Source organism: Nerophis ophidion, linkage group LG11 (genome assembly GCF_033978795.1).
Source record: "Nerophis ophidion isolate RoL-2023_Sa linkage group LG11, RoL_Noph_v1.0, whole genome shotgun sequence".
Lineage (NCBI taxonomy): Eukaryota > Metazoa > Chordata > Actinopteri > Syngnathiformes > Syngnathidae > Nerophis > Nerophis ophidion.
The window spans coordinates 21,305,206-21,328,291 of NC_084621.1; the positions used below are offsets into that span (position 1 = coordinate 21,305,206).

Here is a 23,086-nt window from a genome sequence, read left to right on the forward strand (position 1 = left end):
TAGAAGTGTGGCAGTGTTTGTGTTGAATTTCATTGGGAAAAACTTAACCGCCCAAAGAGTGGCTCGAACCCACGACCCCTGAGATCAAGAACCTCATTCTCTACCGACTGAGCTAGCCTGGCCTACGTCGTTGACCTTGATAATTAATCGTGACTGTACAAAAATATTCATGTAGCATTTTGTGTTACATCGTTTCGTGTTGATGGCGTTTTGTGTTACGGTCATGTTGCGACCTTTGGTGTTGCAACTGTTGTAGCATTTTGTATTGCGACGTTTCGTGTTGTCGGCATTTCATCTTGCGTTGTTTCATGTTGCAGCGTTTTGGGTTGAGCCATTTTAGTTTTCGTGTGCAGCATTTTGGGCTTTTGCCATTTAATATCCCATACATCACACACTCAAGAGATCAATAAAAACATCCGGAATAAATGCAGTTGTGTCTCAATTAAGAGCTCTATTTGTTCTAGGACTCAGGTGGTAAACCCTCAGTTTATTTCTATGCTGAGTAAGAAGGACCATCAAGACAGAATAGGAATAAAGAGGGGGATGTATCCCTTTCACATTCCAATGACTAAAACAATACAAACTTCTGTAGACAAAGAGAAACTGGTATACAGAATATATATTGAAAAGTACTAGCTGATCCAAACATGACTATGAATAAAGAAAGGACTCTTAAACATATATGAATTCTCCAAAATATTTTATCAATAACAGTATCATTAATGATTACCATATTATATAATTTACCGAAAATTGGTAAGTTTACATTCTTCTGTTAAACTCACTTTATTAATAATATATTTCTTTTTGTACAGTAATAATCAATAAAGAGCTCTTATGAGGCTAAGAAAGTTTAAAATCAAGTTTAAAATCACATAAAAAGACAACTGTGTGTACGAGGGAAAATGTTAGGAATAAAAACATGACTCATAAATTTATAAACGATACAATCTGAAAATGGACAAGTAACTATTCTTCACAGAAATGTTAATAATTTGCAATTTTCACAGAAGCATTAATTAAATGGAGGTGGTATTGAACACTGATCACTCTAATGTTTCAAGAAGGTTCCACCAAGACTTGAACTTGGATCACTGGATTCAGAGTCCAGAGTGCAAACCATTACACCATGGAACCTGTAAATGTACATGTAAAACAATGTGATCCTACAGTACACAGTACTTGATTGGATTTGATAGATTTTCATTGATCCCTTGAGTGTGTGATGTCTGAAAAAAAGTAGGTCGAAGTTTAAAATTAAGTTTTAGGTCAAAAGTAGAAATAAATATGACTAAGTGAGTACAAGGTACAAAGTACTGACTGAAAAAAGGACTTAAAGACTGGAGAGCTTGTCCAGGCTTTGATACCAGGGTCTCTCACACCCAAGGCAAAAATACAGGAGTGGACCAACAAGACCTGGAACAAGTCTTTCCAGCAAAACTCATGAAATGTGAGATTTTTAATAGGGGACACAATCTGGAACTTAATTCCCTATTGCACTTTTATACTTATTTAGATTCACTGACATACCACTGTTATTGATCCATTGAGTGTGTGATGTTTGAAAAAAATGTTCAAATCAAGTCTAAGGTCACAAATACAATGACAACTGTGTGTACGAGGAAGAAAGTTATAATTGCAAAAAGGAGTACTAAAGAGGGCTTGTCCGGGAAATGAAACAAGGACCTCTCGCACCCGAAGCGAGAATCATACGACTAGACCAACAAGCCCTGCATGCAAGGTTGCCCAACTAATCTCATGAAATGTGAAATTAAGAGACACGATCTGAAATGTTGTGGTAAACTTTTAACCAACATTTTAATTTACTACCATTTTCATGAAAATATATCAAACAAATCTTTTACATCCAATCAACTACTGTTTACTGCAGGATAATTCACATCATTTTACAGGTTCCATGGTGTAATGGTTAGCACTCTGGACTTTAAATTCAGTGATCTAAATTCAAGTCTTGGTGGAACCAACTTATAAAACTTGAGTGATTCGTGTTCAGTATGTCCTACATTGAATGTTTTTAGCATGAACAAGGGAGCAAACTAAACGTCGACATGTGTTAAAAGTGATTTTTCAGATTGTGTCTCATCAGAGGATGTTTTTTTTTTTTTTTTTAAAGTCTTTGTTTTTCAGGGCTTTTTTGTTTAATATTGTGATTTTCACTTTGTGTGTGAGGGACCCTGAATTCAATACCCGGACAAGTCCTTATGTTTATAAGTACTATTTTTCAATAACAACTGTTTTCCTAATTCGCACAGTTGTTGTTACATTTGTGACTTTAGACTTGATTTTGATATTTTTTTCATTGACATCAATCACTTATGAAATCCATCAAGACATACCAAAGAACAGAATAACTTGCTTATGCTCAGTTGGTTGCACGAAGACTTGAACGTGGATCACTGGGTTCAGAGTCCAGAGTGCTAACCATTACACCATGGAACCTGTAAATGTACATGTAAAACAATGTGATCCTACAGTACACAGTACTTGATTGGATTTGATAGATTGTCATTGATCCCTTGAGTGTGTGATGTCTGAAAAAAATAGGTTGAGGTTTAAAATCAAGTTTTAGGTCAAAAGTAAAAATAAATATGACTAAGTGAGTTCGAGGTACAAAGTACTGACTGAAAACAGGATTTAAAAACTTTAGAGCTTATCCAGGATTTGAAACCAGGGTCTCTCACACCCAAAGCAAAAATAAAGGAGTGGATAAACAAGACCTGGAAGAAGTCTTTCCAGAAAATCTCATGAAATTTGAGATTTTAATAGAGGACACAATCCAAAATTAGGTTATTTTTTTGCACTTTTACACATGTTTAGTTTCATTGACATTTTCATACATAGATAAACTGAGGGTTACCAGCTCATTCCTTACACATAAGGGATTATCAGGGAATAGCGCGAAGATGTAATGTTAGTGCCACCCGGGAGTTTAATCAATGTCACTTGACAGCATCACACTTGCCAACCCTACCAACTTTTTCGGGAACCTCCCATCATGAATAGCAAATATTCTCTCAAAAGTCTGCTGGTTTTCACTCACACAACAACAATAAGGACAAACTGTGATGGCAATGTCGTTAGCGCTCTCCACAAACTATGCGGACTGCTTTCCAGTTCCGTCACATTTTGTATGTGGCTTCTGTGGAAACACGTAAGTGACTACAAGGCATACTTGTTCAACAGCCATACAAGTCACACTGAAGGTGCGGGTTTAAACAATTGTAACACTCTTACTAATATGCGCCACACTGTGAACCCACACCAAACAAGAACGACAAAACACATTTCGGGAGAACATCTGCACCGTAACACAACATAAACACAACAGAACAAATACCCAGAATCCCATGCATCACTAACGCTTTAGGGCGGGGTTGGGTGGGGGCGGGCGGGGTTTGGTGGTAGCGGGGGTGTATAATGTAGCCCCAAAAGCTTGTCCAGGTTTTGAACCCAGATCGTCTCTCACACCCTCAGCAAGAAGGATACGACGATACTAAGAAGTCCTGCAACGAGAATTAACAACAAACATTATGAAATGTCAACTTGAAACTTGATTACCTTATTGAACGTTTATACTTATTTAGATTCACAGACATTTTCATACATAGATGAACTAAGGGTTACCAGCTCAGTCCAAGAACAAACTGTGGTCATAAATGTAGGTACCACAGTGTTTGATAAGTCATGAATGTAACAACAACTGTGTGTACAAGAAAGACAAGTTGTGATTAAAAGTAGGACTAATAAAAATGAGGGATTGTCCGGGAATTGAACCCGGGACCTCTCGCACCCTAAGCGAGAATCATACGACTAGACCAACAAGCCTTAAAGGTATGATGGCAAACATCTTTTAAAAAAGTTTTAATCTTTTAATAGGGGATACAATCTTAAACTGTGCTTTTAACACATTTTGATTGACTACCATTTTCATGCATAAATAAACTGAAACTGTGTGTACGAGGAAGAAAGTTAAGATTGTAAACAAGACTTATAAACCCAAGGTCTTGTCTGGAAATTGAACCTGAATCAATATCATTAGACAGGACTGACAAGCCCTAAAAATGAATGTGGCAAAAAAAAAAAAAGGAATTAAAGCTTTTTTTTTTTTTTAGTTATTAGGAGTGTATTGGTACACAAATAGTTCAGTTCGGTACATACCTCGGTTTAGAGGTCACGATTCGGTTCATTTTCAGTACAGTAAGAAAACAAAAAATTATAATTTTTGGGGGGTTATTTATTTACTAAATTTGTAAACAATGACTTTATCCTTTTAACATTGGGAACACTATAATAATTCTGCCCACGTTAATCCACATTAAACTGCCTCAACTTGTTGCTCAGAGTAAATAAAATGACAAAACTTTTCTTCTACATATAAAAAGTGCAACATTAAACAGTTTCAAATCAACTCATTTTTAATTTATTACAGCATTTGGGAAGCCTGTAGTTGATTTTTATTATGTAAATGTTATATTTTTGTCAACATGTGATAGCAGGAACCCTGCCATTCAAAACTAGGCTGCTACATTACAAATAATTAATGTAACTATTGCTAAAAAAAAATAGTAGGATAGCAATAGTCCAGGGTGTACCCTGCCTTCCGCCCGATTGTAGCTGAGATAGGCGCCAGCACCCCCCGCGACCCCGAAAGGGAATAAGCGGTAGAAAATGGATGGATGGAAGGATAGCAATAGGAGAGACTATTCATCCCTGAACACCATGGAGTTCATATAGGCTTTATGATGCACTTACATTATTATATCACTAGCACACACACACACACACACACACACACACACACACACACACACACACACACACACACACACACACACACACACACACACACACACACACACACACACACACACACACACCGAACAATGAACTAGCGTTATGCTAAAAGCTATATAGCCATCACCTCAAACCAGGACTCCGAGCGAGCTAGTGACTGTAGACTTGATTTTAAACTTTTCTTTCACTTTTCCAGAGGACACATAATCAAGGGATCAATGTAAAAATCTACAAAATCAAATACAGTTGGTTCTTAATTTACAAGCTCTATTTGTTCTAGGACTGATTTTGTAAACCCTTATTTATTTGTGCATGAAGATGGTAGTAAATTTAATTTTTAGTTAAAAAATGGTGTCCCCTATTAAACATTTGTTCAGCAATAAATGATTTATTAACGTGGATTAACATTGAAAAACATTCGGGTGTTACCATTTAGTGGTCAATTGTATGGAATATGTACTGTACTGTGCAATCTACTAATAAAAGTTTCAATCAATCAAGAACGAGAAAGACAAGTTACGATTAAAAATTGGACTTAAAAACATAAGGGCTTGTCCGGGAATTAAACCCGGGACCTCTCGCACCCTAAGCGAGAATCATACGACTAGACCAACAAGCCTTTAAGGTGTTTTGGAAAACATCTTTTAAAAATGTTTGAATATTTTAATGGGGGCCACAATCTGGAACTGAGCTTTTAACACATATTTTGATTGACTACCATTTTCATGCATTAATAAACTGAGGGTTTACCACCTCAGTCCTAGAGCTAATAGAGCTCGTAAGTTGAGACACAACTGTATTTATTTCGGAGATTTTTATTGACCAGTATTGTGGCGCTAAAGCAAGTTCATGGTTTTGAATTTTGTGTCAGGATCCTCCCTTATGACATTTTAGCTGAAAAATGTTTTCCTAAAAATTAATTTTTCTGCTATTTTCAGGTTTTATTGGGACTCCTGATAATTTTTCGAGACATCTCCTACAACTACAGGACCAGTATTGTGCTACTGAAGCAAGTCTGTTCTTAAATTTTTTTGTAAGGCTCCACCCTCCACGAAATTTTAGCGAAAAAAAGTTTTCCAAAAATGTGCATTTCTGCCATTTTTGGTACTCCTGATGACCTTACAAGACATCTCCTACAACTTCAGGACCAGTAATGTGCTGCTGAAGCATATCTGTTTTCTTTGTATTTTGTTTTAATGCAAGTTGGTTCCACCAAGACTTGAACTTGGATCACTGGATTCAAAGTCCAGAATGCTAAACATTACACCCTGTAACCGGTATAATCCTCCAAATTACCATGCAGTAAACATTACTTGATTGCACATTACAGATTTGTTTGATATTTTTTCATGAAAATAGTACTAAACTAAAAATCCGAGACAGAGGGACGCTTCAAGCTGATGACTTTGAACTTAATTTTGAACTTGTATCTCCTTTATTTTGACATCACACACTCAAGGGATCAATGACAATCTATCAAATCCAATCAAGTACTGTGTACTGTAGGATCACATTGTTTTACTCACTCTGGCCTCTGAATCCAGGGATCCAAGTTCAAGTCTTGGTGGAACCTTCTTGTAACATTAGAGTGATTGGTGATCGCCCTTTGAATATTTAAAAAAAAGAGAGTGAATCCAAATTTAGCTGAAAAGTACAATGTTGTAGTGCAGTTTCAGATTGTGCTCCTTTTATGTTTATAAATCCTATTTTTATTTACATCATTTGTCAGTTTTATATTGTGTCCCCTATTAAAAGTTTTAAAACAATTTAAAATATTTGACACATTATATTTCAGGGCTTTTTGGTATTCGGGAGTGAGAAGTAGTATATTCATAAATCCTCTTTTCAATCATAACTTGCCTCCTCACACACACACAGTGATGTTAGACCTGATTTGGACCATTTTATGAGACATCACACACTCTAGGGATCCAGAATAATCCAATGATATTCTTTAGTTGCCACTTAACTATTTCAGGTTGGTTCCACCAAGACTTGAACTTGGAACACTTGATTCAAAGTCCAGAGTGCTAACCATTACACCATGGAACCTGCAACTGTAAGTTTAAAGTTTTAACCCAGTTTCAGATTGTGTCCCCTATATGTTCTAAAGTCTTGTTTTCAATCATGGATCTGTCCATCGTACACACACTTGTTGTTTCATTTGTGACTCTAGACTTGGTTTTGAACTTTTATTTTACTTTTCCAGAGGGCACAGAATCAAGGGATCAATGAAAATCTAAAAAATTGGGACAGTTGGTTCTCAATTTACAAGCTCTATTTGTTTTAGGACTGATCTTGTAAACCCTTATTTATTTGTGCATGAAGATGGTAGTGAATTGTGTTTATTGTTAAAAGATTGTATCCCCTATTAAACATTTTTCCAGCAATCCATGAATTGATTAACGTGGACCCCGACTAAAACAAGTTGAAAAACATATTCGGGTGTTGCCATTTAGTGGTCAATTGTACGGAATATGTACTGTACTGTGGAATCTACTAATAAAAGTTTCAATCAACCAATCGATCAAAATCCTGTTGCAGGGTTTGTTGGTCTTGGACAAGTCATTGTGTTCAAATTATTATCTGATTTTAGCAGTTTCCATGGTGTAATGGTTAGCACTCTGGACTTTGGAAAAGTGATCATGTTCAAGTCTTGTTGGAACCAACTTGCAGTATTTAAGTGGACATTTTTCATTGACTGATTTAGTCCATAACCTCAGAAAATAGGATAAAAATAGTTTACAATGAAGTTCACAGTCAAAAGTCAAAAGAAATATGACTATGTGTGTACGAGATAAAAAGTAATGACTGAAAACAGGACTTAAAAACATCAAAGTTTGTCAGGGATTTGAACCCAGACCACCTCTCACACTCTGAGCAAGAAGGATACGACGATACTAAGAAGTCCAGGAATGAGACTTACCAACAAAAGTTATGAAATGTCGACTTTTAATAGGGGACAAAATCTGAAACTTAATTACCTTATTGCACTTTTATACTTATTTAGATTCACTGACATTTTCATACATAGATGAACTAAGGGTTACCAGCTCAGTCCTAGAACAAACTGTGGTCATAAATGTAGGTACCACTGTGTTTGATAAGTCACAAATGTAACAACAACTGTGTGTACAAGAAAGACAAGTTATGATCAAAAATAGGACTTATAGACATAAGGGTTTGCCCGGGAATTGAATTCGTTACCTCTCGCACCCTAAGCGAGAATCATACAACTAGACCAACAAGCCTTAAAAACACAATGGTAAACATATTTTAAAAATGTTGTAATCTGTTAATAGGGGCCACAATCTGAAACTATGCTTTTAACACATATTTTGATTGACTACCATTTTCATGCATAAATAAACTGAGGGTTTACCACCTCAGTCCTAGAACTAATAGAGCTCGTAAGTTGTATTTATTTCAGAGATTTATATTGATTTTATTGATCTCTTGAGTGTTTGATGTATGGAATATAAAGGGAAAAGTTTAAAGTCACAAATGTAAAGACAAGTGTGTGTACGAGGGAACAAATTCTTACTAAAAAAAGGGACTTCTAAAGATAAGAGCACAGATAGAAACTGGACTACAACACTGTACTTTTAAGCCAAATTTAAATTCACTCCAATGTTACAAGAAGGTTCCACCAGGACTTGAACTTGGATCACTGGCTTCAGAGTCCAGAGTGCTAACCATTACCATTTTATTGACACCTTGAGTGTAAATTGTCAGGAAAATGGAGGGAAACGTTTAAATCAAGTCTAAAGTAAAAAAAAGACAAGACTTGTGTGTACGAGGGGAAAAGTCACGACTGAAAACAGGAATTATAATTTTAACACAAGGTCTTGACCAAGACCAACAAACCCTGCAACAGGATTGCCGAACAAATCTCTAGTAAAATGTGATATTTTAATAGGCGACTCAATCTGAAACTGGGTTAAAACTTTGCACTTTTAACCCAAATTTGGATTCACTGCTTTCTTCAGGTATGAATTAAAAAATGGTTAAAAGTTTTGACACAATGTCAGATTGTGTCCCTTATTAAAATCTCACATTTCATGAGATTTATTGAACTTGGACGAGCACTTGTGTTTATAATTCCTGTTTTCAGTCATGACTTTTCCCCTCGTACACACAGTCACAAGTCTTGTCTTTTTTTACTTCAGACTTGATTTAAACGTTTTCCTCCATTTTCCTGACAACTTACACTCAAGGTGTCAATGAGATTTAATCACATTTCATCAATACTGTTTACTGTTGGATCACTTTATTTTAGGATACTATATTTTAGTTACACCAAGGTTTGAACTTGGATCACTGGATTCCAAGTCCAGAGTGCTAACCATTACACCATGGAACCTGTAAAAGCTACATATAATTTTAACACAATGACTTGTCCAAGACCAACAAACCATGCAACAGAATTTTGATTGATTGATTGATTGATTGAAACTTTTATTAGTAGATTGCACAGTGCAGTGCATATTCCGTACAATTGACCACTAAATGGTAACATACTAATAAGTTTTTCAATTTGTTAAGTTGGGGTCCATGTTAATCAATTCATGGATTGCTAAACAAATGTTTAATAGGGGACACAATCTTTTAACTAACAATTCAATTCACTACCATCTTCATGCACAACTTAAATAAGGGTTTCCAAGATCAGTCCTAGAACAAATAGAGCTTGTAAATTGAGAACCAACTGTATTTGATAGTGGAGATTTTCATTGATCCCTTGATTATGTGCCCTGTGGAAAATTAAAATAAAAGTTCAAAACCAAGTCTATAATCAAAAATGTAACAAGTGTGTGTACGAGGGACAGATCCATGATTGAAAACAGGACTTAAGAACATATAGAGGACACAATGTGAAACTGGGTTTAATATAAGTTGGTTCCACCAAGACTTGAGCTTGAATCTCTGAATACAAATACTAGAGTGCTAACCATTTATCATGGAACCTGTAAATTAAAACAAATTGTCCTTCAGTCGCAGTACTTGATTGGATATAACAGTTTTCATGAAAATGGTAGTACATTAAAATGTTGGTTAAATGTTAACCACACAATTTCATATCCTGTCCCCTAATTTCACATTCTAGAGTTGGGTTACCATGAATGTAGGGCTTGTTGGTCTAGTCCAGGGGTCGGCAACTCTTTTGAAATTCATAATGAAATAACACTGCATGCAGAGGTTTTTGTTTTTTTGCATTATGCTATGTATAGACCAGGGGTCTCAGACACGCGGCCCGCACCTTAACATGAAAATTTAATGTTAGTGCCACCCGGGAGTTTATTATGAATGTCACTTGACAGCATCACACTTGCCAACCCTACCCACTTTTTCGGGAACCTCCCATCTTGAATAGCAAATATTCTCTCGAAACAACAACAAGGGCAAACGGTGATGGCACTGTCGTTAGCGCTTTCTACAAATTGTGCGAACTGCTTTCCCGTTCCGTCACATGTTGTATGTGGCTTCTGTGGACACACGTAAGTGACTACAAGGCATACTTGTTCAACAGCCACACAGGTCACACTGAAGTTGCAGGTTCAAACAACTTTAACACTCTTACTAATATGCACCACACTGTGAACCCACACCAAACAAGAATGCCAAACACATTTCGGGAGAACATCGGCACTGTAACACAACATAAACACAATAGAATAAATACACAGAATCCCATGCAGCACTAACTCTTTAGGGCGGGGTTGGGTGGGGGCGGGAGGGGTTTGGTGGTAGCGGGGGTGTATAATGTAGCCCATAAAAGCTTATCCAGGATTTGAACCCAGATCGTCTCTCACACCCTCAGCAAGAAAGATACGACGATACTCAGAAGTCCTGGAACGAGAATTACCAACAAATGTTATGAAATGTCAACTTGAAACTTGATTACCTTATTGCACTTTTATACTTAATTAGATTCACTGACATTTTCATACATAGATGAACTAAGGGTTACCAGGTCAGTCCTAGAACAAACTGTGGTCATAAATTTAGGTACCACTGTGTTTGATAAGTCATGAATGTAACAACAACTGTGTGAACAAGAAAGAAAAGTTGTGATTAAAAGTAGGACTAATAAAAATGAGGGCTTGTCCGGGAATTGAACCCGGGACCTCTCGCACCCTAAGCGAGAATCATACGACTAGACCAACAAGCCTTAAAGGCATGATGGCAAACATCTTTTAAAAAAGTTTTAATCTTTTAATAGGGGTCACAATCTTAAACTGTGCTTTTAACACATATTTTGATTGACTACCATTTTCATGCATAAATAAACTGAAACTGTGTGTATGAGGAAAAAAGTTATGATTGTAAATAAGACTTATAAACACAAGGTCTTGTCTGGAAATTGAACCTGAATCAATATCATTAGACAGGACTGACAAGGGGCTTCAAGGTGGAAGAGGGGTTAGTGCGTCTGCCTCACAATACGAAGGTCCTGCAGTCCTGGGTTCAAATCCAGGCTCGGGATCTTTCTGTGTGGAGTTTGCATGTTCTACCCGTGAATGCGTGGGTTCCCTCCGGGTACTCCGGCTTCCTCCCACTTCCAAAGACATGCACCTGGGGATAAGTTGATTGGCAACACTAAATTGGCCCTAGTGTGTGAATGTGAGTGTGAATGTTGTCTGTCTATCTATGTTGGCCCTGCGATGAGGTGGCGACTTGTCCAGGGTGTACCCCGCCTTCCGCCCGATTGTAGCTGAGATAGGCCCCCGTAACCCCAAAAGGAAATAAGCGGTAGAAAATGGATGGATGGAAGGACTGACAAGCCCTAAAAATGAATGTGGCAAAAAAAAGGAATTAAAGCTATTTTTTTTTTTTTTTGTTATTAGGGGTGTAATGGTACACGAAAATTTCTGTTTGGTACATATCTCGGTTTAGAGGTCACGGTTCGGTTCATTTTCAGTACAGTAAGAAAACAACAAATTATATTTTTTTTGTTTATTTATTTACCAAATTTGTAAACAATGGCTTCATCCTTTTAACATTGGGAACACTAAATTAATTCTGCCCACGTTAATCCACATTAAACTGCCTCAACTTGTTGCTCGGATAAAATAAAATGACAAAACTTTTCTTCTACATATAAAAAGTGCAACATTAAACAGTTTCAAATCAACTCATCATGCTTAATTTATTACAGCATTTGGGAAGCCTGTAATTGATTTTTATTATGGAAATGTTATATTTTTGTCAACATGTGATAGCAGGGACCCTGCCATTCAAAACTAGGCTGCTACATTACAAATAATTAATGTAACTATTGCTAAAAAATAGTAGGATAGCAATAGGAGAGACTATTCATCCCTGAACACCAGGGAGTTCATATAGGCTTTATGATGCACTTACATTATTATATCACTAGCACACACACACAGACACACACACACACACACACACACACACACACACACACACACACACACACACACACACACACACACACACATTAGCCTTCACCTCAAACCAGGAATGCGAGCGAGCTAGTGACTCTAAACTTGGTTTTGAACTTTTATTTCACTTTTCCAGAGGGCACATAATCAAGAGATCAATTAAAATCTAAAAAATCAAATACAGTTGGTTCTTAATTTAAAAGCTCTATTTGTTCTAGGACTGATTTTGTAAACCCTTATTTATTTGTGCATGAAGATGGTAGTGAATTACATTTTTAGTTACAAAATGGTGTCCCCTATTAAACATTTGTTCAGCAATCCATGTATTGATTAACGTGGACCCCGACATAAACAAGTTGAAAAACATTCGGGTGTTACCATTTAGTGGTCAATTGTACGGAATATGTACTGTACTGTGCAATCTACTAATAAAAGTTTAAATCAATCAATCAACCACAATCCTGTTGCAGGGTTTATTGGTCTTGGACAAGTCCTTGTGTTCAAATTATAAAATAATTTGCAGGTTCCATGGTGTAATGGTTAGCACTTTGGACTTTGAATCTAGTGATCGAAGTTCATGTCTTGGTGGAACCATCTTGCAGTATTTCATTGGACAATTTTCATTGTTTGCTTTAGTGCATACCTTCAGGAAATAGGATCAACATTTTTTACAATGAAGTTCACAGTCAAAATTAAAACGAAATATGACTATGTGTGTACAAGGTGAAAAGTAATGACTGAAAACAGGATTTAAAGACCTAAAACCTTGTCCAGGATTTGAACCCAGACCATCCCTCACACTCTGAGCAAGAAGAATACGACAATACTAAGAAGTTCTGGAACGAGGCTTACCAAAAAATGTTATGAAATGTCAACTTTTAATAGAGGACACAATCTGAAACTTGATTACCTTATTTCACTTTTATACTATATATATATATATATATATATATATCCATCCATCCATTTTCTACCGCTTATTCCCTTTCGGGGTCGCGGGGGGCGCTGGCGCCTATCTCAGCTACAATCAGGCGGAAGGCAGGGTACACCCTGGACAAGTCGCCACCTCATCGCAGGGCCAACACAGATAGACAGACAACATTCACACTCACATTCACACACTAGGGCCAATTTAGTGTTGCCAATCAACCTATCCCCAGGTGCATGTCTTTGGAAGTGGGAGGAAGCCGGAGTACCCGGAGGGAACCCACGCATTCACGGGGAGAACATGCAAACTCCACACAGAAAGATCCCGAGCCTGGATTTGAACCCAAGATTGCAGGAACTTCGTATTGTGAGGCAGACGCACTAACCCCTCTGCCACCGTGAAGCCCTATATATATATATATATATATATATATATATATATATATATATATATATATATATATATATATATATATATATATATATATATATATATATATATATATATATATATATATATATATATATATATATATATATATATATATATATATATATATATATATATATATATATATATATATATATATATATATATATATATATATATATATATATATATATATATATATAGATTCACTGACATTTTCATACATAGATGAACTAAGGGTTACCAGCTCAGTCCTAGAACAAACTGTGGTCATAAATGTAGGTACCACTGTATTTGATAAGTCTCGAATGTAACAACAACTATGTGTACAAGAAAGACAAGTTATGATTAAAAATAGGACTTACAGACATAGGGCTTGTCCGGGAATTGAACCCGGGACCTCCCGCAACCTAAGCGAGAATCATACCACTAGACCAACAAGCCTTGAAATCACAATGGAAAACATCTTTTAAAAAGGTTGTAATCTTTTGATAGGGGCCACAATCTGAAACTGTGGTTTTAACACATATTTTGATGGACTACCATTTTCATGCACAAATAAACTGAGGGTTTACCACCTCAGTCCTAGAACTAATAGAGCTCGTAAGTTGAGACACAACTGTATTTATTGCAGAGATTTTTATTGACCAGTATTGTGGCGCTAAAGTAAGTCCGTGGTTTTGAATTTTTGTGTAAGGATCCTCCCTTATGACAATTTAGCAAAACTATTTTTTCCTAAAAATTTATTTTTCTGCTATTTTCAGGTTTTATTGGGACTCCTGATGATGTTTCGAGACATCTCCTACAACTACAGGACCAGTATTGTGCTGCTGAAGCAAGTCTGTTCTCAATTTTTTTTTTTAAAAGGGTCCACCCTCACGAAATTTTAGCAAAAATTTTTTTCCAAAAATGTTAATTTTCTGCCATTTTTGGTACTCCTGATGACCTTACAATACATCTCCTTTAACTTCAGGACCAGTAATGTACTGCTGAAACAAGTACGTTTTCTTGTATTTTGTTTTAATTCAAGTTGGTTCCACCAAAACTTGAACTGAGATCACTGGATTCAAAGTCCCGGGTGCTAACCATTACTCCATGTAACCTGTATAATCCCCCAAATTATCATGCAGTAAACATTACTTGATTGGATATAACAGATTTGTTTGATATTTTTTCATGAAAATGGTAGTAAACTAAAAATCCGAGACAGAGGGATGCTTCAAGCTGACGACTTTCCCGCAGGTTAGATTTTTGACTGTGAACTTAATTTTGAACTTGTATCTCCTTTATTTTGACATCACACACTCAAGGGATAAATGACAATCTATCAAATCCAATCAAGTACTGTGTACTGTAGGATCACATTGTTTTACTCACTCTGGCCTCTGAATCCAGGGATCCAAGTTCAAGTCTTGGTGGAACCTTCTTGTAACATTGAGTGATTGGTGATCGCCCTTTGAATATTTTTAAAAAAGAGAGTGAATCCAAATTTAGCTAAAAAGTACAATATTGTACTGCAGTTTCAGATTGTGCTCCTTATATGTTTATATGTCCTGTTTTTAGTCACATCGTTTGTCAGTTTTAGATTGTGTCCATTATTAAGTTTTAAAAAAAATTCTAGATATTTGACACATTATTTTTCAGGGCTTTTTAGGCTTCGGATGTGAGAAGTGGTACATTCATAAATCCTCTTTTCAATCATTATTTTCCTCCTCATACACACAGTTATTGAATTTGTGATGTTAGACCTGAATTTGACCATTTTATTAGTCATCACACACTCGAGGGATCCATAATAACCCAACGGTTTTCCTTAATCGACCCCTTATCCACTGCAAGTTGGTTCCACCAAGACTTGAACTTGGATCACTGAATTCAAAGTCCAGAGTGCTAACCATTACACCATGGAACCTGTAAACCTAGGTGTTCTCAAGTCTTGTTTTCAATCATGGACCCGTCCCTCGTACACACACTTGTTGTTACATTTGTGACTCTAGACTTGGTTTTGAACTTTTATTTCACATTTCCAGAGGGCGCAGAATCAAGGGATCAATGAAAATCTACAAAATTGGTACAGTTGGTTCTTATTTTACAAGCTCTATTTGTTCTAGGACTGATCTTGTAAACCCTTATGTATTTGTGCATGAATATGGTAGTGAATTTTATTTATAGTTAAAAGATTGTATCCCCTATTAAATATTTGTTCAGCAATCCATGAATTGATTAACGTGGACCCCAACTAAAACAAGTTGAAAAACATATTCGGGTGTTACCATTTAGTGGTCAATTGTACGGAATATGTACTGTACTGTGCAATCTACTAATAAAAGTTTCAGTCAATCAATCAATCAAAATCCTGTTGCAGTTTGTTGGTCTTGGACAAGTCACTGTGTTAAAATTAGAGTCTGATTTTTGCAGGTTCCATGGTGTAATGGTTAGCACTCTGGACTTTGAATCCAGTGATCCAAGTTCAAGTCTTGGTGGAACCAACTTGCAGTATTTAAGGGGGCAATTCCTATTGATTGCTTTAGTGCATACCCTCAGAAAATAGGATAAAAATAGTTTACAATGAAGTTCACAGTCAAAAGTAGAAAGAAATATTACTATGTGTGTACGAGATAAAAAGTAATGACTGAAAACAGGATTTAAAGACATAAAAGCTTGTCCAGGATTTGAACCCAGACCATCCCTCACACTCTGAGCAAGAAGGATACGATGATACAAAGAAGTCCCGGAACGAGACTTTCCAACACATGTTATGAAATGTCAACTTTTAATAGGGGACACAATCTGAAACTTGATTACCTTATTGCACTTTTATACTTGTTTAGATCCACTGACATTTTCATACATAGATGAACTAAGGGTTACCAGCTCAGTCCTAGAACAAACTGTGGTCATAAATTTAGGTAACACTGTATTTGATAATTCTCGAATGTAACAATAAAACTGTGTGTACGAGAAAGACAAGTCATGATTAAAAATGGGACTTACAAACACAAGGGCTTCTCCGGGAATTGAACCCAGGACCTCTCGCACCCTAAACAAGAATCATACGACTAGACCAACAAGCTATTAATAAATAAACGCAAACATCTATTAAAAATGTTTTAATGTTTTGATAGGGTACACAATCTGAAACTGCACTTTTAACACATATTTTGATTGACTACCATTTTCATGCATAAATAAACTGAGGGTTTACCACTTCAGTCCTAGAACTAATAGAGCTCGTAAGTTGAGACACAACTGTATTTATTTGGGGGATTTTTATTGACCAGTATTGTGGCGCTAAAACAAGTCCGTGGTTTTGAATTTTAGTGTAAGCATCCTCCCTTACGACATTTTAGCAACAAAAGGTTTTCCTAAAAATTCCTTTTTCTGCTGTTTTCGGGTTTTATCGGGACTCCTGATGATGTTTTGATACATCTCCTACAACTACAGGACCACTATTGTGCTGCTGAAGCAAGTCTGTTTTCTTTGTATTTTTTTTTAATGCAAGTTGGTTCCACCAATACTTGAACTTAGATCACTGGATTCAAAGTCCAGAGTGCAAACCCCCAAAATGATCATGCAGTAAACATTACTTGATTGGATATAACATATTTTTTTGATATTTTTTCATGAAAATGGTAGTAAACTAAAAATCCGAGACAGAGGGATACTTCAGGCTGACGACTTTCCGCAGGTTAAATTTTTGACTGTGAACTTAATTTTGAACTTGTATCTCCTTTATTTTGACATCACACACTCAAGGAATCAATGACAATCTATCAAATCATAACAAGTACTGTGTACTGTAGGATCACATTGTTTTACTCACTCTGGCCTCTGAATCCAGGGATCCAAGTTCAAGTCTTGGTGGAACCTTCTTGTAACATTAGAGTGATTGGTGATGGCCCTTTGAATATTTTAAAAAAAGAAAGTGAATCCAAATTTAGCTAAAAAGTACAATATTGAACCGCAGTTTCAGATTGTGCTCCTTGTATGTTTATAAGTCCTGTTTTTAGTCATATCATTTGTCGGATTAAGATTCTGTCCCCTATTAAAAGTTTTAAAAAAATGCAAGATATTTGACACATTATTTTTCAGAGAAGTCGTATATTCATAAATCCTCTTTTCAATCATAACTTTCCTCCTCATACACACAGTTGTTGTTAAATTTGTGACGTTAGACCTGATTTTGAACATTTTATGAGACATCACACACTCGAGGGATCCATAATAACCCAACGGTATTCCTTAGTTCCCACTTAACTAATGCAAATTGGTTCCACCAAGACTTGAACTTGGATCACTGGATTCAAAGTCCAGAGTGTTAACCATTACACCATGGAACTTGTAAATATGAGTGCAAAGTTCTAACCCAGTTTCAGATTGTGTCCCCTATATGTTCTCAAGTCTTGTTTTCAATCATGGATCTGTCCCTCGTACAAATACATTTGTTGTTACATTTGTGACTCTAGTCTTGGTTTTGAACTTTTATTTTACTTTTCCGGAGGGCACAGAATCAAGGGATCAATGAAAATCTACAAAATTGGTACAGTTGTTTCTCAATTTTCAAACTCTATTTGTTCTAGGACTGATCTTGGAAACCCTTATTTATTTGTGCATGAAGATGGTAGCGAATTTTATTTTTAGTTAAAAGATTGTGTCCCCTATTAAATATTTGTTCAGCGATCCATGAATTGATAAACGTGGACCCCGACTTAAACAAGTTGAAAACCATATTCGGGTGTTGCCATTTAGTGGTCAATTGTACGGAATATGTACTGTACTGTGGAATCTACTAATGAACGTTTCAATCAATCAATCAATCAATCAAAATCCTTTTGCAGGGTTTATTGATCTTGGACAAATCCTTGTGTTCAAATTATTTTAGGATTGTGTAGGTTCCATGGTGTAATGGTTAGCACTCTGGGCTTTGAATCTAGTGATCCAAATTCAAGTCTTGGTGGAACCAACTTGCAGTATTTAAGTGGACAATACTCATTGATTGCTTTAGTCCATACCCTCAGAAAATAAGATAAAAATTGTGTACAATGAAGTTCACAGTCGAAAGAAATATAACTATGTGTGCATGAGATAAAAGTAATGACTGAAAACAGGACTTAAAGACATGAAAGCTTGTCCAGGATTTAAACACAGACCATCTCTCACACTCTGAGCAAGAAGAATACGATGATACTAAGAGTACCTGGAACGATATTTACCAACAAATGTTATGAATTGTGAGATTTTAATAGCAGACACAATCTGAAACTTGATTAACTCTTTGCACTTTTATACTAATTTAGATTCACTGACATGTTCATACATAGATGAACTAAGGGTTACCAGCTCAGTCCTAGAACAAACTGTGGTCATAAATATAGGTACCACTGTGTTTGATAAGTCTCGAATGTAACAACAACTGTGTGTACAAGAAAGACAAGTTATGATTAAAAATAGGACTTATAAACATAACGGTTTGTCCGGAATTTAACCCAGGACCTCTCGCACCCTAAGCGAGAATCATATGACTAGACCAACAAGCCGTAAAAACATAATGGCAAACATCTTTTAAAAATGTTTTAATCTTTTATTAGGGGCCACAATCTGAAACTGTGCTTTTAACACATATTTTGATTGACTACCATTTTCATGCATAAATAAACTGAGGGTTTACCACCTCAGTCCTAGAACTAATAGAGCTCGTAAGTTGACACACAACTGTATTTATTTCAGAGATTTATATTGATTTGATTTATCTCTTGAGTGTTTGATGTATGAAATATTAAGGGAAAAGTTTAAAGTCACAACTGTAAAGACATTTGTGTGTACGAGGGAACAAATTCTTACTAAAAACAGGACTTATAAACATAAGAGAACAGATAGAAACTGGACTACAACACTGTACTTTTAAGCCAAATTTAAACTCACTCCAATATCACAAGAAAGTTCAACCAAGACTTGAACTTGGATCACTGGATTCAGAGTCCAGAGTGCAAACCATTACACCATGGATGTACATGTAAAACAATGTGATCCTACAGTACAAAGTACTTGATTAGATTTGAAAGATTGTCATTGATCCCTTCAGTGTGTGATATCTGCAAAAATAATCAAAATCAAGTCTAAAGTCACAAATGTAACAACAACTGTGTGTACCAGGAGAAAAGTTCTGATTGTAAATAAGACTTATAAACACAAGGGCTCGTCTGGAAATTGAATTTCTTTAGAATAGACCAACAAGCCCTGAAAATGAATGTGGCGAATATATAAACTTTTACTACGGACCACAATACCAAACTGCACTTTTAACACAATCCTGAATTTAAATTTGATTTATATTTCATGGAAGAGATAATCAAATGGATCATACTGAACACAAAAATTTTACAAGTTGGTTCCACCAAGACTTGAACTTGGATCACTGGATTCAAAGTCTAGAGTGCTAACCATTACACCATGGAACCTGTATCTACTCAAGCAAAAGCAAATGATCCAACAGAAAACAGTATTCATGAAATTTAATAGATTTTCATTGACACCTTGAGTGTAAGTTGTCAGGAAAATGTAGGGAAACGTTTAAATCAAGTTTAAGTGAAAAAAAAACAAGACTTGTGACTGAGTGTACGACAGGGGAGTCACCAGACATATTTCACTGGGGCACGTGCCCCACTGTTGATCTGCAGTGCCCCATTAAAAATTTCACCAATAATAAAAACCGCTTCAGTTTTAAGTCTACATAACATAGACAACAGCGCACATACTACTTAGTATGGTAATTGTTTGCTACTGTATTCACTCCACGTAACAATGAGCACATGGTTAATTAATATGGTAATTTATTCACGTGTGGATCGAGACTTCAGTTGAGAGAGAGAGAAAGAGAGAGAGAGAGGATGAGAGATCAAAGATCCATACAACATAATCTGGTATGATTTCATAATTTAAAGCACTATTTATGTATTTTTTATGATAAATAAGTGCTAAAAATGTTTTTGCTTGCGCGCTTTGCACGCTCACATGAATTATTTGTGCCCCAGGTGTGCCCCAGTACAGTATTAGGTCTAGTGACGCCGCTGGTGTACGAGGGGAAAAGTCATGACTGAAAACAGGAGTTATAATTTTAACACAAGGACTTGTCCAAGACCAACAAACCATACAACAGGATAGCCGAACAAATCTCTAATAAAATGTGAGGTTCTAATAGGGGACACAATCTGAAACTGGGTTAAAACTTTGCACTTTTAACCCAAATTTGGATTCACTGCTTCCTTCAGGTGTGAATTAAAACGTGTTGGTTAAAAGTTTTGACACAATGTCAGATCGTGTCCCTTATTAAAATCTCAAATGTCATGAGATATGTTGAACTTGGACGAGCACTTGTGTTTATAATTCCTGTTTTCAGTCATGAATTTTCCCCTCGTACACACAGTCACAAGTCTTGTCTTTTTTTTTTAACTTTAGACTTGATTTAAACGTTTCCCTCCATTTTCCTGACAACTTACACTCAAGGTGTCAATGAGATTTAATCACATTTCATCAATACTGTTTACTGTTGGATCACTTTATTTAGAGATTTATGTATAGGTTCCATGGTGTAATGGTTAGCACTCTGGACTCTGAATCCAGTGATCCAAGTTCAAGTCTTGGTGGAACCTTTTTTTGACATTAAGAATGATTAGTGTTTAGTACAACCTGACATCATTCATTTTTACATGAAAAAAGAAATTAGTCTAAATTTGGCTTAAAAGTACAATGTTGTAATCCAGTTTCTAATCGTGCTCTTATGTTTATTAGTCCTGTTTTTAGTAAGAACTTGTTCCCTCGTACACACACTTGTCTTTACATTTGTGACTTTAAACTTTTACATCAATATTCCATACATCACACACTCAAGAGATCAATAAAAATCTCTGAAAAAAATACAGTTGTGTGTCAACTTACGAGCTCTATTAGTTCTAGGACTGAGGTGGTAAACCCTCAGTTTATTTATGCATGAAAATGGTAGTCAATCCAAATATGTGTTAAAAGCACAGTTTCAGATTGTGTCCCCTAATAAAACATTGTAAAATTTTTAAAAGATGTTCGCCATTTCGTATTTAAGGCTTGTTGGTCTAGTCGTATGATTCTCGTTTAGGGTGCGAGAGGTCCCGTGTTCAATTCCCGGACAAACCCTTATGTTTGTAAGTCCCATTTTTAATCATAACTTGTCTTTCTTGTACACACAGTTGTTGTTACATTCGAGACTTATCAAATACAGTGGTACCTAAATTTATGACCACAGTTTGTTCTAGGACTGAGCTGGTGGCCCTTAGTTCATCTATGTATGAAAATGTCAGTGAATCTAAATAAGTATAAAAGTGCAAAAAGGTTCTCAAGTTTCCGATTGTGTCCCCTATTAAAATTTCAAATTTCATAACATTCGCTGGTAAGTCTCGTTCCAGGACTTCTTAGTAGTCGTATCCTTCTTGCTCAGAGTGTGAAAGATAGTCTGGGTTCAAATCCTGGACAAGCTTTTATGTCTTTAAGTCCTGTTTTCAGTCACTACTTTTTACCTCATTCACACATAGTCATATTTCTTTCTATTTTTGACTGTGAACTTCATTGTAAACTATTTTTATCCTATTTTCTGAAGGCATACACTAAAGCAATCAATGAAAAATGTCCACTTAAATACTGCAGGTTGGTTCCACCAAGACTTGAACTTGGATCACTGGATTCAAAGTCCAGAATGCTAACCATTACACCATGGAACCTACACGTTCCTAAAATAATTTGAACACAAGGACTCGTCCAAGATCAACAAACCCTGCAAAAGGATTTTGATTGATTGAAGCTTTTATTAGTAGATTGCACAGTACAGTACATATTCCGTACAATTGACCACTAAATGGTAACACCCGAATACGTTTTTCAACTTGTTTAAGTCGGGGTCCACGTTAATCAATTCATGGATTGCTGAACACAAGTTTAATAGGGGACACAATATTTTAACTAAAAATTAAATTCACTACCATCTTCATGCACAAATAAAATTTGGGTTTACAAGATCAGTCCTAGAACAAATAGAGCTTGTAAAGTAAGAACCAACTGTATTTGATTGTGCAGATTTTCATTTATCCCTCGATCATGTGCCCTCTGGAAAAGTGAAATAAAAGTTCAAAACCAAGTCTAAAGTAAAAAATGTAACAAGTGTGTGTACGAGGGACAGATCCATGATTGAAAACAGGACTTAAGAACATACAGGGGACACAATCTAAAACTGCGTTAAAACATTGCACTTATGTTTACAGGTTCCATGGTGTAATGGTTAGCACTCTGGACTTTGAATCCAGTGATCCAAGTTCAAGTCTTGGTGGAACCAACTTGTACAACTGGAGTGGATACTATTCAGAGTGTCCTGCAGCATGAAAAAGAGAGCACCTCAAATGTTGATAACAGTGCAATTTTAGATCGTTTCTTATTAGAAGATATTTTTCAATAATACGTTTTTTCATTTGTGACTTTTGACTTG

At 36.0% G+C, this 23,086-nt stretch overlaps 1 long non-coding RNA gene and 14 other non-coding genes across 15 annotated transcripts in view; 3 read left to right on the forward strand and 12 right to left on the reverse strand.

The window, feature by feature from the left end:
• Nucleotides 1–1,065: 1,065 nt before the first annotated feature.
• Nucleotides 1,066–1,137, reverse strand: trnaq-cug (transfer RNA glutamine (anticodon CUG)). Its single transcript has one exon. It is a non-coding gene; the product is annotated as a tRNA-Gln (tRNA).
• A 2,637-nt stretch (nt 1,138–3,774) lies between these two features.
• trnap-agg (transfer RNA proline (anticodon AGG)) lies at nt 3,775–3,846 on the reverse strand. The gene has a single exon. It is a non-coding gene; the product is annotated as a tRNA-Pro (tRNA).
• A 1,516-nt stretch (nt 3,847–5,362) lies between these two features.
• Nucleotides 5,363–5,434, reverse strand: trnap-agg (transfer RNA proline (anticodon AGG)). The gene has a single exon. It is a non-coding gene; the product is annotated as a tRNA-Pro (tRNA).
• A 1,361-nt stretch (nt 5,435–6,795) lies between these two features.
• Nucleotides 6,796–6,867, reverse strand: trnaq-uug (transfer RNA glutamine (anticodon UUG)). The gene has a single exon. It is a non-coding gene; the product is annotated as a tRNA-Gln (tRNA).
• Nucleotides 6,868–9,106: 2,239 nt separating this feature from the next.
• trnap-ugg (transfer RNA proline (anticodon UGG)) lies at nt 9,107–9,178 on the reverse strand. The gene has a single exon. It is a non-coding gene; the product is annotated as a tRNA-Pro (tRNA).
• Nucleotides 9,179–10,915: 1,737 nt separating this feature from the next.
• trnap-agg (transfer RNA proline (anticodon AGG)) lies at nt 10,916–10,987 on the reverse strand. The gene has a single exon. It is a non-coding gene; the product is annotated as a tRNA-Pro (tRNA).
• A 2,175-nt stretch (nt 10,988–13,162) lies between these two features.
• LOC133561396 (uncharacterized) overlaps nt 13,163–23,086 on the reverse strand; it is a 165,460-nt gene continuing 155,536 nt past the window's right edge. Inside the window, exon 2 of the long non-coding RNA XR_009808673.1 lies at nt 13,163–13,557. This is a non-coding gene — a long non-coding RNA (uncharacterized LOC133561396). The remainder of the gene's footprint in view (nt 13,558–23,086) is intronic.
• Nucleotides 13,954–14,025, reverse strand: trnap-agg (transfer RNA proline (anticodon AGG)). The gene has a single exon. It is a non-coding gene; the product is annotated as a tRNA-Pro (tRNA).
• trnaq-uug (transfer RNA glutamine (anticodon UUG)) lies at nt 15,422–15,493 on the reverse strand. The gene has a single exon. It is a non-coding gene; the product is annotated as a tRNA-Gln (tRNA).
• trnaq-uug (transfer RNA glutamine (anticodon UUG)) lies at nt 15,999–16,070 on the forward strand. The gene has a single exon. It is a non-coding gene; the product is annotated as a tRNA-Gln (tRNA).
• On the reverse strand, nt 17,850–17,921 carry trnaq-uug (transfer RNA glutamine (anticodon UUG)). The gene has a single exon. It is a non-coding gene; the product is annotated as a tRNA-Gln (tRNA).
• Nucleotides 19,968–20,039, reverse strand: trnaq-uug (transfer RNA glutamine (anticodon UUG)). Its single transcript has one exon. It is a non-coding gene; the product is annotated as a tRNA-Gln (tRNA).
• Nucleotides 21,159–21,230, forward strand: trnaq-cug (transfer RNA glutamine (anticodon CUG)). The gene has a single exon. It is a non-coding gene; the product is annotated as a tRNA-Gln (tRNA).
• Nucleotides 22,257–22,328, reverse strand: trnaq-uug (transfer RNA glutamine (anticodon UUG)). The gene has a single exon. It is a non-coding gene; the product is annotated as a tRNA-Gln (tRNA).
• Nucleotides 22,865–22,936, forward strand: trnaq-uug (transfer RNA glutamine (anticodon UUG)). Its single transcript has one exon. It is a non-coding gene; the product is annotated as a tRNA-Gln (tRNA).